The sequence below is a fragment of the Leptodactylus fuscus genome, chromosome 1, assembly GCF_031893055.1.
Source record: "Leptodactylus fuscus isolate aLepFus1 chromosome 1, aLepFus1.hap2, whole genome shotgun sequence".
Taxonomy (NCBI): Eukaryota; Metazoa; Chordata; class Amphibia; order Anura; family Leptodactylidae; genus Leptodactylus; species Leptodactylus fuscus.
The window spans coordinates 13,741,988-13,758,208 of record NC_134265.1 but is presented as its reverse complement, the minus strand read 5'-3'; the positions used below and the strand labels follow the sequence as shown (position 1 = coordinate 13,758,208).

General features: G+C 45.7%; 2 protein-coding genes and 1 pseudogene across 2 annotated transcripts in view; all 3 read left to right on the top strand.

Annotated features, from left to right (window-relative positions):
- The window catches only part of LOC142190458 (oocyte zinc finger protein XlCOF7.1-like), a 383,441-nt gene that overhangs the window by 14,786 nt on the left and 352,434 nt on the right, over window positions 1–16,221 (top strand). The gene's annotated exons all lie outside the window — the stretch shown is intronic.
- The window catches only part of LOC142190474 (oocyte zinc finger protein XlCOF29-like), a 339,394-nt gene that overhangs the window by 23,997 nt on the left and 299,176 nt on the right, over window positions 1–16,221 (top strand). The window lies entirely within an intron of this gene.
- LOC142195521 (uncharacterized) overlaps window positions 15,059–16,221 on the top strand; it is an 83,360-nt pseudogene continuing 82,197 nt past the window's right edge.

Here is a 16,221-nt window from a genome sequence, read left to right as displayed (position 1 = left end):
GGAACATGTTGGAGTCCGGCAAGCTCCAGAGCTGCTACCAGGTTCCGGCCGTTATCACAAACGACCATGCCTGGGCCCAGGTGCAGCGGCTCAAACCATATTGCCGTCTCATCGAGGAGGGCATCCCTCACCTCGGAGGCAGTGTGCTGTCTGTCCCCCAAGCTGATCAGCTTCAGCACAGCCTGCTGACGTCTACCAACGCCAGTGCTGCAACGTTTCCAACTCGTAGCTGGGGTCAATCTAACAGCGGAGGAGGAGGCGGTGGCGGAGGAGGAGGCGGTGGCGGAGGAGGAGGCGGTAGAGGAGGAGGAGGAGGAGGGGGGTGTTCTTCTCGTGTCCCTGCCAGGAATGTTAGGCGGGGAGACGAGGTACACCGGGCCAGTTTGGGAAGCAGTCCCAGCCTCAACTACATTCACCCAGTGTGCCGTCAGTGAAATGTAGCGTCCCTGTCCGCATGCACTTGTCCACGCGTCGGTGGTCAAGTGGACCTTTGTGCAAAGCGCGGAACTAAGGGCCCGCCTGATGTTGAGTGACACGTGCTGGTGCAAGGCGGGGACGGCACACCGGGAGAAGTAGTGACGGCTAGGGACGGCATAGCGAGGTGCCGCAGTTGCCATCAGGTCCAGGAAGGCGGGAGTTTCAACAAGCCGGAACGCCAACATCTCCTGGGCCAGCAGTTTAGCGATGTTGGCGTTCAAGGCTTGCGCGTGTGGGTGGTTAGCAGTGTATTTCTGCCGCCGCTCCAATGTCTGAGAGATGGTGGGTTGTTGTAAAGAAACGCCTGATGGTGCCTTTGATGGTGCAGGAGAAGGAGATAAGACAGGACCAGGGGAGGATGAGGTAGAAGTCAACAAAGTGGCGGAGGCAGATGAAGTGGTGTCCTGGCTCGTCCTCTGGAGTGCATCGCCAGCACAGTCAGCAGTGGCAGTGGCAGAGGCAGAGGCAGAGGCAGTGGCAGTGGCGTGAACGGCAGTCGGCCTTTGTCCTGCCGTTGCTGCCTGTCACTGATTCCAGTGCTTGGATTCCAAATGACGGCGCATTGAAGTGGTGGACAGGTTGCTCTTCTCAGAGCCCCTAATCAATTTCGAGAGGCAAATTGTGCAGACAACACTATATCTGTCCTCGGCGCATTCCTTGAAAAAACTCCACACCTTCGAGAAACGTGCCCTCGAGGTGGGAGTTTTTCGGGGCTGGGTACGAACTGGAACATCTTGGGAGATTCCGGGTGTGGCCTGGCTTCGCCTAAGCTGCTGACCTCTGCCTCTGCCTCTAGCTACCCTTTTTGGTGCTGCACCTGCCTCAACATCCACACTACTTTCCCCGCTTGACATCCCCCCTGTCCAGGTCGGGTCAGTGTCCTCATCATCCACCACTTCCTCTTCCAACTCCTGTCTCATCTCCTCCTCCCGCACAATGCGCCGGTCAACTGGATGCCCTGACGGCAACTGCGTCACATCATCGTCGATGAGGGTGGGTTGCTGGTCATCCACCACCAAATCGAACGGAGATGGAGGAGACTCTAGTGTTTGAGCATCTGGATACAGATGCTCCTCTGTTAGGTTCGTGGAATCGTGACGTGGAGAGGCAGGTTGAGGGACAATGAAAGGAGCGGAGAACAGCTCTGGGGAGCAGGGACAGTTTGGGTTATTGTTCTGTAAAGCTTCGGAATTTTGGGAGGAAGGAAGACAAGACTGTTGGGTAATAGGAGGAGAGGAGGCAGAGTCTGACTGGCTGCTGGACAATGTGCTGTAAGCGTTCTCTGACAGCCATTGCAAGACCTGTTCCTGGTTCTCGGGCCTACTAAGGTTTGTACCCTGCAGTTTAGTTAATGTGGCAAGCAACCCTGGCACTGTGGAGTGGCGCAATGCTTGCTGCCCCACAGGAGTAGGCACGGGACGCCCTGTGGCTTCACTGCTACCTTGCTCCCCAGAACCATTCCCCCGACCTCGCCCACGGCCTCGTCCACGTCCCTTTCCGGGAGCCTTGCGCATTTTGAATTCCTAGTTAGAAATTGGCACTGTATACCAGTAGTAAAAATTGTGGGTGCACGTAACCCCAATATATTCTTTGAATTCCCAGTCAGACACTGGCACTATATGGCAGTAGCAAGAAATGAGGGTATTTGTATTCCCAATATACTCTTTGAATTCCCAGTCAGACAATGGCACTGTATACCAGTAGTAAAAATTGTGGGTGCACGTAACCCCAATATATTCTTTGAATTCCCAGTCAGAAACTGGCACTATATGGCAGTAGCAAGAAATGAGGGTATTTGTATTCCCAATATACTCTTTGAATTCCCAGTCAGACAATGGCACTGTATACCAGTAGTAAAAATTGTGGGTGCACGTAACCCCAATATATTCTTTGAATTCCCAGTCAGACACTGGCACTATATGGCAGTAGCAAGAAATGAGGGTATTTGTATTCCCAATATACTCTTTGAATTCCCAGTCAGACAATGGCACTGTATACCAGTAGTAAAAATTGTGGGTGCACGTAACCCCAATATATTCTTTGAATTCCCAGTCAGACACTGGCACTATATGGCAGTAGCAAGAAATGAGGGTATTTGTATTCCCAATATACTCTTTGAATTCCCAGTCAGACAATGGCACTGTATACCAGTAGTAAAAATTGTGGGTGCACGTAACCCCAATATATTCTTTGAATTACCAGTCAGAAACTGGCACTATATGGCAGTAGCAAGAAATGAGGGTATTTATAACCCCAATATATTCTTTGAATTCCCAGTCAGACAATGGCACTGTATACCAGTAGTAAAAATTGTGGGTGCACGTAACCCCAATATATTCTTTGAATTACCAGTCAGAAACTGGCACTATATGGCAGTAGCAAGAAATGAGGGTATTTATAACCCCAATATATTCTTTGAATTCCCAGTCAGACAATGGCACTGTATACCAGTAGTAAAAATTGTGGGTGCACGTAACCCCAATATATTCTTTGAATTCCCAGTCAGAAACTGGCACTATATGGCAGTAGCAAGAAATGAGGGTATTTGTATTCCCAATATACTCTTTGAATTCCCAGTCAGACAATGGCACTGTATACCAGTAGTAAAAATTGTGGGTGCACGTAACCCCAATATATTCTTTGAATTCCCAGTCAGACACTGGCACTATATGGCAGTAGCAAGAAATGAGGGTATTTGTATTCCCAATATACTCTTTGAATTCCCAGTCAGACAATGGCACTGTATACCAGTAGTAAAAATTGTGGGTGCACGTAACCCCAATATATTCTTTGAATTACCAGTCAGAAACTGGCACTATATGGCAGTAGCAAGAAATGAGGGTATTTATAACCCCAATATATTCTTTGAATTCCCAGTCAGACAATGGCACTGTATACCAGTAGTAAAAATTGTGGGTGCACGTAACCCCAATATATTCTTTGAATTCCCAGTCAGAAACTGGCACTATATGGCAGTAGCAAGAAATGAGGGTATTTATAACCCCAATATATTCTTTGAATTCCCAGTCAGACAATGGCACTGTATACCAGTAGTAAAAATTGTGGGTGCACGTAACCCCAATATATTCTTTGAATTCCCAGTCAGAAACTGGCACTATATGGCAGTAGCAAGAAATGAGGGTATTTGTATTCCCAATATACTCTTTGAATTCCCAGTCAGACAATGGCACTGTATACCAGTAGTAAAAATTGTGGGTGCACGTAACCCCAATATATTCTTTGAATTCCCAGTCAGACACTGGCACTATATGGCAGTAGCAAGAAATGAGGGTATTTGTATTCCCAATATACTCTTTGAATTCCCAGTCAGACAATGGCACTGTATACCAGTAGTAAAAATTGTGGGTGCACGTAACCCCAATATATTCTTTGAATTCCCAGTCAGAAACTGGCACTATATGGCAGTAGCAAGAAATGAGGGTATTTGTATTCCCAATATACTCTTTGAATTCCCAGTCAGACAATGGCACTGTATACCAGTAGTAAAAATTGTGGGTGCACGTAACCCCAATATATTCTTTGAATTCCCAGTCAGACACTGGCACTATATGGCAGTAGCAAGAAATGAGGGTATTTGTATTCCCAATATATTCTTTGAATTCCCAGTCAGACAATGGCACTGTATACCAGTAGTAAAAATTGTGGGTGCACGTAACCCCAATATATTCTTTGAATTACCAGTCAGAAACTGGCACTATATGGCAGTAGCAAGAAATGAGGGTATTTGTATTCCCAATATATTCTTTGAATTCCCAGTCAGACAATGGCACTGTATACCAGTAGTAAAAATTGTGGGTGTATATAGCCCCAATTCTATTGCTAGGGGACTTGCAGGGTATTTCTGGGGTGAAGGTGGGGGGGCACACCGTTGGAACGGGTATCGGGGTATATATCGGGTATACGGGAATACACTGACAGTGTATTCCATTCAGGATCCTGGGAAAGCTGGGTTGCGGCGATTGAGCCCGTCAGTGCCACGTTACACTGACAAGCTTCTCCCTGGAATTTAGCTCTTACAAGAGCTGTTGGTTGTCTTCTCCTTCCTATCCTAGCCTGTCCCTGCCTACCCAGAATCTAAGCCCTAGCTAGCTGGACGGAAACCTCCGTCCTCGGTGAATTGCAAGCTCAGAATGACGCGAAGCTGGGCGTCGCTGTTCTTTTAAATTAGAGGTCACATGTTTTCGGCAGCCAATGGGTTTTGCCTACTTTTTTCAACGTCACCGGTGTCGTAGTTCCTGTCCCACCTACCCAGCGCTGTTATTGGAGCAAAAAAGGCGCCAGGGAAGGTGGGAGGGGAATCGAGTAATGGCGCACTTTACCACGCGGTGTTCGATTCGATTCGAACATGCCGAACAGCCTAATATCCGATCGAACATGAGTTCGATAGAACACTGTTCGCTCATCTCTAATCATATACTGTACTTAGAAGGTTTCAGATGGTATAAGATAGTATATAGTCAGTGTATGAAGAGATCTGTGAGGACAGAAAACATGTTGTATTGTTTGACGGTCCGTGACCCGGATATGTGAATAGCCCCATTGAATGTAAGGCTGCGATGAGATGACATGACCATTATTCAGTGTGGTGTGAATGTAGGCTTATAATATGAGTACTGTATACTACTTATATATATTCAAACGCAAACTAAAGACACATCTTTTCAGACAAGCCTATCACAATTCCTAATGCTAACCCTTCCGTTCTTGATGCCTTTTCAGCCTAACATAGTTGTCCAAGCTCTATCCACATGTTAAAGGACACGACTAGTGACGGCTCACAAAGTTTTGTTTGTGTAATGACTGTAACCTCTATTACAAAATTGTCTGAACACTGTATAAGCAATGCCGCCCCTGCTACCTCTTGTGTCACCCCCTCTACCTCATAGATTGTAAGCTCTTTTGAGCAGGGCCCTCAGTCCCATTGTGTGAAATGACGTTCTTTGTTATGTATGTCTGTATCTGAACCCTATAAATTGTACAGTGCTGCGGAATATGTTGGTGCTATATAAATAAAATGTATTATTATTATTATATATAGTAGATAACCACTGTATTACCCAGAAGCCGCACGGCTTGTAACATCGGCAGCAGTTTTGTGAGTGAAGCCACTGTTTTCCAGTAATATCCAGCATTCACTATACAATTGTATAGTAAAGTGTGCTGAATGTATCTTAGGGCAGGTTCACACCTGCGCCCGCTCTCCGCTTTGCAGGTTTCCGTCTTATGCCCGAGAAACTGGACAGGAGACGAAAACTGGAAGTCACTTTTCATTTGAATGGGTTTGCAAAGTGTCCGCCAGTGAGCGTCTTCTGGTCTCCGCGGTGAAACTGCTTTTTTTTTAACTGGACAAAAGTTGGACATGCAGGACTTTGTGTCTGGTTAAAAAAAAAAAAACAGTTTCGCCACGGAGATCTGAAGACGCTCACGGCCACTCAAGAGCGGACACTGACTGCCGGGTTTCCATCAGGGTTTCTCAGGCACAAGACGGAAACTCACAAAGCAGAGACCGGGCGCAAGTGTGGACCCGCCCTTAGATCAGTCCTATTTTGTGTGGCCTCAGCCTAGAGTTACATGACGGTATTAATTAAAGGGATTATTGGGACTATAATATTGATTGTTGCGGTCTCTTCTCTACTTACCAATCACAGCGCCATACACTGTACAGAGGCCGTGCTTAGTATTGCAGCTCATCCCCATTCATTTCAATTAGATTGAACCACAGCATGGCCGTGTGACGTACAGATACTACCTGAGTAGAAGTGGAGCTCAACAGCATATTCCTAGAATACTCCTTTAGGCTAAGGCCCCACGTTGCGGAAACATAGCTTTATTTGTTGCAGTTTTTTGAGCCAAAGCCAGGAGTGGATTGTGCAAAAGGTAGAAGTATAACAACTTCCTATATATATATCCCATTCCTCTTGTAGCCATTCTTGGCTTTGGCTCAAAAAACTGCAACAAAATCTGCAACAAAAAAAGCAGCGTTTCCGCAACGTGGGGCCTCAGCCTTAAGGATCTACTGCACATACTCCGGCGCCATTTTTCTCAATGGCAGTGCCGCCGGAGTGTGCGCAGTAGCTCCGGAGGGAGCGCTACTGCGCACGCGCCGGATTTCAACCATCTGGATTTCAACCACCGGAAGAAGATGAAGCCGGGGAAGAGCCAGGACCGGAGGGCGTCGCCGAAAGAAGAAGAAAAAGAGGTAGGCGTGCCGGAAGATGACGGTGCACGTTCAGGTATGATTTACATATATGTTTTTATAGATTTATTTTAAACCGGGACGGGGGTTTAAAATAAGATTAGCGGTGCCTGAATGGCCTTTTTAAAGGCTATTCACGATTATGTGGGGCTCATACAGCAAAATTTTGCTGATAGAGCATCTTTAATGTCCGTTGATGGATGACAGTAACGAACATTAACTGCAGCAGAGAAATGGACAGTAACCATTCCCGTTAACACTAATGTAAACAACATGATGGACGCTGTCTCCGGTCTGTCCTCCGTCACCCGTCTGTCTTCCGTCTCCCATCATTTAGTTTTCTGACTGAAGAATAAGTTGTGCGCGCCGGACATTTTCCTTCCTTTACAAAAATAACGGAAGAAACACAGGAGACAGAAAAAAGGAGACAGAAAACGGCGTCCTTAATGTTTTTTTTTGTTTTTTTTTATATTCTAGTCAATGGGAACAGACGCAGGAGGATGAAGAGGCTCCATCTATGTCTGTTGCTCTCATCCTATGACAGATGACTGTAACGGACATGCATAACAGTAGTGTGAACATAACCTTACTCCATCATTTTCTAGGTCTTCCAAGTTCAAGGCAAGGACCTCCAGGGTAGTATTCTCAGAAATACTGCCTGTTCCACGAGCCACACAGGAAAAGCAGCGGGAGATTAGGGAGGTAAACAAGTGGCTCAAGAGTTGGTGTAGGAAGGAGGGGTTTGGGTACCTGGAGAACTGGGCCGACTTTGCTGTGGGCTACAGGTTCTATGCTAGGGACGGGCTGCATCTCAATGGGGAGGGTGCAGCTGTGCTGGGGGAGAAGATGGCTAGACGGTTGGAGGAGTGTTTAAACTAGGTACTGGGGGGGAGGGTAACAGATGTAGAGGGCAAGATAGTGTAGAAATGGAAAGAGGGCTAGATACTGTAACTGGGGGTGGAGCAGGGGGTCGGGTTAGAGCAGTCAGTAGGCAGTGGAAGAGTAGGGAAGATAAATCTATGAAATGTATGTATACAAATGCCCGAAGTCTTACTAACAAGATGGAGGAACTAGAAGTGATGATGTTGGAAGACAATTATGACATGGTGGGGGTAAGTGAGACATGGCTGGACTCTAGCTATGACTGGGCTGTAAATATATAAGGGTACAGTATGTTTAGAAAGGAGCGTACAAATAAGAAAGGGGGAGGGGTTTGCTTATACGTAAAAACCGGCCTTAAGCCAGTCCTGCGTGAGGACATCTGGGAGGAAAATGATTATGTGGAGTCCTTATGGGTGGAGATTACGGGAGGAACAAAAAATAATAAAATACTGATAGGGGTTTGTTATAAATCTCCAAATATAACGGAAGAAGCTGAAAATATACTAATAAAACAAATAGATGAGGCCGCAAAGCATAATAAAGTCATTATTATGGGGGATTTCAACTACCCTGATATCAACTGGGAGGCAGAAACCTGCAGATCCAACAAAGGGAACAGGTTCTTGTCAGTAATAAAAGACAATTACCTATCGCAACTAGTGCAGGACCCAACAAGAGGCGAGGCACTTTTAGACCTAATTTTAACAAATGAACCTGACACATTATCAAAAGTGGAGGTTGGGGGACATCTGGGTAATAGTGACCATAACATAATAAGTTTTCTTGTACACATTAAGAAGACGTTCATTAGAGGGGGTACAAAAACACTAAACTTCAGTAAGGCAAATTTTAACCAGCTGAGAGAGGAGCTTAGCAGCATAAACTGGGACAATGTCCTCAACGTGACGGGAACACAAACTAAATGGGACATCTTCAAAAATATACTAAATAAGACCACTAGAAAACACATACCCTATGGGAATAAGCGGGCTAGAAATCATAGAAAACCAATATGGCTAACTAAAACAGTACAGAATGCAATGAGGGATAAAAAGGAAGCATTTAATGTACTAAAACAAGAAAGTAGCGACACAGCATTAAAAAACTATAAGGAGAAAAATAAATTGTGCAAAAAACAAATAAAGGAGGCGAAGATTGAGGCTGAGAGAAAAATTGCCAAGGAAAGTAAAAGTAATCCAAAATTATTATTCAATTACATAAATAATAAGAGAATAAAAACTGACAATGTGGGCACTCTCAAAAATAATCTGGGTGTAATGGTGGAGGAGGATCAGGAAAAAGCACAAGTATTAAATGCCTTCTTCTCTACAGTGTTTACACAAGAAAATCCATTGGCCAACAACATGATTAGGGGTAATGTAAACTCTCAATTAAATGTCACCTGCTTAACCCAGGAAGAAGTGCAGCGCCGCCTGCAAAACACTAAAATAGAGAAATCGCCCGGTCCAGATGGTATACACCCCCGAGTTCTGAGGGAATTAAGCATGGTCATAGATAGACCCTTGTATCTAATATTTAAGGATTCAGTAATGACTGGGTCTGTTCCACAGGATTGGCAAATAGCAAATGTGGTGCCAATTTTCAAAAAGGGGTGTAAAAGGGAACCTGGAAACTATAGGCCAGTAAGTTTAACTTCTGTGGTGGGAAAGATATTTGAGGGCTTTCTAAGAGATGCTATCCTGGAGTATCTCAATGTAAATAATCTTATAACACCCAATCAGCATGGGTTTATGAAGAATCGGTCCTGTCAGACTAATCTGATCAGCTTCTATGAGGAGGTCAGTTCAAAACTGGACATGGGTAATGCAGTAGACGTGGTGTACCTGGACATGGGTAATGCAGTAGATGTGGTGTACCTGGACTTTTCAAAGGCTTTTGATACTGTTCCACATAAACGGTTGGTATGCAAAATGAGAATGTTGGGACTGGGGGAAAACATATGCATTTGGGTTAGCAACTGGCTCACTGATAGGAAACAGAGGGTACTTGTTAATGGTAAATATTCAGACTGGGCCACAGTCACCAGTGGGGTGCCACAAGGGTCAGTATTAGGTCCTCTCTTGTTTAATATCTTTATTAATGACCTGGTAGAGGGTTTACAAAGCAGGGTGTCTATATTTGCAGATGATACTAAACTTTGTAGGGTAATCAATAATGAGGAGGATAGTAGAATATTACAGGGGGATCTAAGGAAACTGGAAGCATGGGCAGAGACTTGGCAAATGAAGTTTAATGTTGACAAATGTAAAGTAATGCACTTTGGGCGACGTAATAAAATGTATGACTATGTACTAAATAGTAAATTACTGGGTAAGACTGTCAATGAAAAAGACTTAGGGATTTTGGTGGACAGCAAGCTTACCTTTAATGACCAGTGCCAGGCGGCTGCTGCCAAGGCAAATAAAGTTATGGGATGCATCAAAAGAGGTCTAGATTCTCAAGACAAGGACATAGTTATGCCTCTATACAAATCACTGGTACGGCCACACTTAGAATATTGTGCGCAATTTTGGGCCCCGATATACAAGAAAGACATAAGTGAACTTGAAAAAGTGCAAAGACGGGCAACCAAAATGATTAGGGGAATGGGTGGACTGGAGTACAACGATAGATTAACAAACTTGGGGTTATTCAGTTTAGAGAAAAGACGTCTACGGGGAGATCTAATAACAATGTACACATACATGAAGGGACAATACAAAGAACTTTCTAAGGATATTTTTACTCCTAGGCCAGTGACAGTGACAAGAGGACATCCTCTACGTCTGGAGGAGAGAAGGTTTCACCAGAAACATAGAAGGGGATTCTTCACAGTAAGAACAGGGAGGCTCTGGAACTCTCTGCCCCAGGAAATGGTGATGGCAGATTCACTGAACAAGTTCAAAGTGGGCCTGGATGCCTTTCTTGAAGAGAAAAATATAATGGGTTATGGTCTATAGATTTTAAGGACACGTTGATCCAGGGTTTTATACTGACTGCCAGATTTGGAGTCGGGAAGGAATTTTTTCCCCTGAAATAGGGCAATTGGCATGAGCCTCATGGGGTTTTTTGCCTTCCCCTGGATCAACACTGTAGGGGATTGTAGGGTTATAGGTTGGACTTGATGGACTCATGTCTTTATCCAACCTCATCTACTATGTAACTATGTAACTACTGTATGCAGAGATCTTGTTGTGCCTTGATGGGTCAGAGTCGCTTTGGTGACACAAGAGGTGGGGGTGGGGTAAGTTCTAGCTGATTGCTGGATTTCTTACTATTAAAGTTATGACACTCAGAAAACGCTATTTACACTTTTATTTTTAATAAATTTTATTTTTTGGGCAAAAAAATACATAAGTAAAAACAACAAAATAACAGTAAAACATGAACAAACTCAGAGGTCACTTTTTAAAGGGATCCTATCATTCAAATGCATTTTTTTATGACTAACACATCGGAATAGCCTTAAGAAAAGCTATTCTTCTCCTACGTTTTGTTGTCTTCTCCACGCCGCCGTTCGCCTGAAATCCCGCTTTTTGTCTGTATGCAAATTAGTTCTTTTGCAGAACTGAGGGCGGGCCCCAGCGCTCAAACAGCACTGGGGGCGTCCCCAATGCTACGACAGAACTCTCTCCAGTGTCGCCTATATCTTCGTCAGCAACGGCCTCTTCATCTTCTTCCGGTGCGCAGTGGGTCAAAATCGAACGCATACGCAAGTCGGCTCTGCTAGCGGGCCTCGGCCATTTTTTTGTGGCCGCTTACGCGCAGTACACTCCTGTAGTTCTATAGAGTTCTTACTGCGCCTGCTCGTGTAAGCGGCCACAAATAAAGGGCCACCCGCATGTGAAGTTGGCTCTGCCGAGGCCTGCTGGCAGAGCCGACTTGCGCATGCGTTGAATTTTGACCCACCGCGTGCCGAAAGAAGAAGATGAAGAGGCCGTTGCTGACGAAGATGGAGGCGGCACTGGTGAGAGTTCTCTCGCTGCATTGGGGCAGCCCCCAGTGCTGCGAGAGAACTCATTTGCATACCGACAAAAACCAGGATTTCAGTCCGGCGCCTGCGCAGTCTGCTCTGCCATTGGGACGCAGGCAAAAGCCAAGTGCACAGGCCGGCGGCCATTTTTTTGGAGGCGTCTACGTGCGCATGCACAGTAAGCTCCTGTAGTTGTATGGAGAACAGGAGCGTACTGCGCATGCGTGCGTAGCGGCCTCCAAAAAAATGGCCGCTGGCCTGTGCACTCGGCTCTTGCCTGCGTCCCGATGGCAGAACCGACTGCGCAGGCGCCGGAGTGTGACCCCAGAGAAGACGCAAAAGAGGTGGTTGCTGTTGAAGATGTCAACAGTGCTGCCTGAGCGCTGCCCCCCCCCCAGTGCTGCGAAATAACTAATTTGCATACTGGTAAAAAACTGTATTTCTACTGAACGGCGGACCGGAGACGACGGATAATGGTAGAAGACGAATAGCCTTTCTTAAGGCTATTCCGACCTGTCAGCTAGAAAAGGATCCCTTTAAATAATTGTATCACTTCCCGACATCTGTAATAGTACATGCCGGACCTTTAAAGATGGCGGCCATCATAGCCACTGGGTCTTCACAGTATTGTATAATGGAGACCCGATACTAATGAGTGCAGCTATAACTACATCCAGGTATATCCTACTATCCCCCATGTCCCCCCACATTACTAACAATCATCCTACTATCCCCCATGTCCCTCCAGTGTACCCCACATTACTAACAAGCACCCCACTATCTCCCATATCCCTCCAGTGTACCCCCACATTACTAACAAGCACCACACTATCTCCCATATCCCTCCGGTGTATCCCCACATTACTAACAAGCAATCCGCTATCCCTAATATCCCTCCAGTGTACCCCACATTACTAACAAGCACCGCACTGTCCTCCATGTCCCTCCAGTTTACCCCCACACTGTTACTATCCCCCATGAACCTTAAAGGGCTCGCCCAGTCCCAACAAGCATTGTTTTATACTTTGGCTTTCTCCAGTGGTCTGAAATCACTGAAATGGATGGAGAGCAGCAATTCCATTCAAACTGGGGTGCAAAACACCCAAACTCTTATCACCCCTGTGCATGATGCCCACAGGGAGGGGTTACCTTGCAGTGACCAGATAGCTCCTATAAGCCTGCCCCCGCCATGCTAGCATTTCACCGCAGCGTTTACAGGCCCTGCAAAGTGGATAGGAGTCTAGCGAATCCCATCCACAAATATCCGAAAAATACCTGGGGAGTTTATGGACATTGCAGCACATGGAAACTATATCTATGGAAACGCTGGCAGATTCCCTATAAGTAAATCGAAAGTGGAAAGTCCGCAGAGGAAAACTGTGCATTTTATGGCGCTGTGGGAAGATCGCAGTGTGTTTCCATAGAGGTTTTTACTGCAGGGCTTTTTGGCTGTGGCCCCCTATGTGGGGCTCTAACCTAAAGCACATTGTCAATCACCTCTGCACTGCCAATGGAGGAGTTTCTTTGTGCCTCTTATGCAAACCTGAAGACGGGTTCACACGGGGTATTTTGGACCGGAAGCTGCCTCAGGTTTTGGTCCAAAATACGGGTAGCCGCAACTGGATGTCGGTGCAGTGCACCAGCATCCAGTCGCGCACTCCGCTCCGTATTAGGTCCAAATGAATGGGCCTAGTCGGGAGGACGGAGTGTTTTCAGGCGGATGTTGCGAGGTGACTCGGCCTGAAGAATGAGCATGTCCGTTCTTTTTTCCGGGAACCAGAACAAACGGCTCCCAGAAAAAAGAACAGACCGGCTCCTATTCGTTTCAATTGGAGCTGTCTTTTTGGTCAGGATTTTGAGGCGGATACGGCCTCAAGATCCTGACCAAAAACACCTGTGTGAACTTACCCTAAATCCACCAAGCATCAACTATAGCTTGTCACACAGCTCTAAATCCCCCCCCCCCTACACACACACACAGTTCACCGTGCACCCCACATCTCTCCCCACAGTCAATTATGTACCCCAAATCCTGCCCCCACACTACACCCCACCATCTCTCCCCCTCTACACTGCTCCCTGCAGGCCACCTACTGTATCTCCCCCCTCACTACACCCTGCACCTCACAGCTCTCCATGTCGCTCCACTACACAGGATACAGTGGAAGGTCCTGCTTACAAGTAAAGACACGCCTATCCGGTCATGTGACCCTGTGACGTCAGAAGGTCCTTATGGTGTCTAGTATATAGCCTTTACTGTACAGGAAGCAGTAGTGTGATAGTCTATGTGTGTACTGTGCTGAAGAGAGAAGAGTCGGGGGAGCAGGGTAAGAGGGGGAGGGGTGAACATGGGACTGTATATAGAGGGACTGATGTATTATACATAGGACTATATCTTATGGCAGTAGTCACAGGCAGAGCTGATCTTGGTCTCCTAAGCTCCGCCATCTATACTACTTCAGGAGATACATAACATTTGTGTGACGGCCGGGTCCAGTATAGTCAATGACTCCCAGTGTTTTTCTGTTTGTCACCTCCCCAGGTCTCTGCTTGTTATATTTTAGGGTCTGCGGAGACCCCTCAGTATAATACCAGGCTTGGTTTCGACATGTCAGTTCTCCCGAGGGCCGCCCTACACTTATTCATATTATAATAGGTCTGAGCTTCCTTCTCCGCCCCTAGCTGCCGCCTAACTCGTCACCCCATTGCTTGAGTAACATCGCCCACTACAGAGGTAAGCCCTGGCCGGAGAAGACACGCCCATAACGCCCTACTCAGGTAATTTTGCATAAAAATAAAATATTGATTTTCATGGAGCTGCCATGCAGAATAAGAAAGACATCTATGGGAAATGTAGTCTCCACCCCGCAAGCGGTACTATCACTAGTCTAATAACAAGACTGGCAGACATATTGGGAGAAAGTTACTAACTATAGCATATTATTGGCGCACTGCCTTTCTTGTTCCAAAGATTTGCCACCTTATTCCCTCTGTACCCTGCTTGTCACTTTTTACGACAATGTGGGCGAAACTGAGTGGAGAACAAAGCGGCAGCGCTGTGGAGTCAGAAGACTAAACCACCAACTCTGACTACTTACTAAATTCCTGCTCCAACTCTTTCATGTATGGTGACAGTCAGAAGCAGCAAAGATCCTCTAAAGACGCCGATACTAATGAACCCCCCCCCCCCCCTCAAAATTCTATAAAATAAGTTACTATAATCCCATAAATTCATTATCTTATCTGTGGAGGGAAGCAACGGCCTGTAATCTAATGTCGTCCAATCCTCTGCCGGCACATTGCGGTGGTTTTAGCTATTATTGGTAATGGTTTTATTACATAATAAAGTATCACTATAATGATGTGCCGGATTTATTACAATGGCTCAAGTTGTCCGATAACTGCTGAGTCCTCATCTACATGTAACGTCTCCTCTTATTATCTCCAATAATTGTATTTTATTTATATGAAATATTCTGGATTTATTACATTGTCTCTACAATATATAAAATTATCTCAGCTGATCTCTCCTATGTAAGAAAATCTTCTCAACTGACCCATCAAGGATGGAAAGAGACAGGAACAAGATGGCGGAAAGTCTATTAAATCTCACCCTAGAGATCATCTACCAGCTTACTGGAGAGGTGAGAGATTCTGATGATGTCATCATGACATCATTCTTATCTATAGTAATAACAGATGATAGGACTGGAGAGGTGATGGACTCTGGACATGTATGTAGTGAGATTTATTAATGTGTCTCCCCATAACCAGGATTACACAGTAGTGAAGAAGCCCTCTAGTGGGCGCTGTCAAACCCTTGTATTTGATGGATCGAGAGGAACCCTGAGCCCATTTCCGGGGCCTCCACCTCACCCCCTGATACAGGAGGAGATCAATGGACAGAAGATCCTAGAAATCACCAACAAGATGCTGGAGCTGCTGACTGGAGAGGTGACACTGCTGGGAATGCTGGGACATTATACAGTAACTGGAGGGGTCGGGGTGATGACTGTATCATTGTGTTGTCAGGTTCCTATAAGGTGTCAGGATGTCGCTGTCTATTTCTCCATGGAGGAGTGGGAGTATTTAGAAGGACACAAGGATCTGTACAAGGAGGTGATGATGGAGGACCACCAGCCCCTCACATCAGCAGGTAATAGACATGACTATATACACATGGACTTCCATTATTTGTATGTACAGAATGAATTCAGTTCCTGTCTGTGTTTCCTACAAGCTCCGATGGTGGTGGCACTTGCAGACAAGTTTCCACTGCTGTCTATGTTGGTGGCAGTGGCTATTTGAGGCCATGTGGGAATTTTTTGTATATTTGGTAAAATGGCGCTGACAGGCAAAGTGAGCAAGACCGTACTACTTCTCCCCATGATCTTCTTTGTATGTAGCCCACATCCACACCTAGCACATGATTGTTGTGATGAAGTATATACATATAATTCTGTGTAATGAGTCTATTGAAGCTTTAACTTTTTTGCTCATTGTCGTAGTGGAGTTTTGCTGCATTGTGCTTGTAGGTATGCACTAAGGGTATGCGCATTCACACAATTGTTATTGATGTCCGTTGCTGTCTTCCGTCATAGGATTACAGCAACGGACATTAAACTGTCACAAAACTCTTGAATAAAATTCCTGCATCAAAATTTAAATTAAA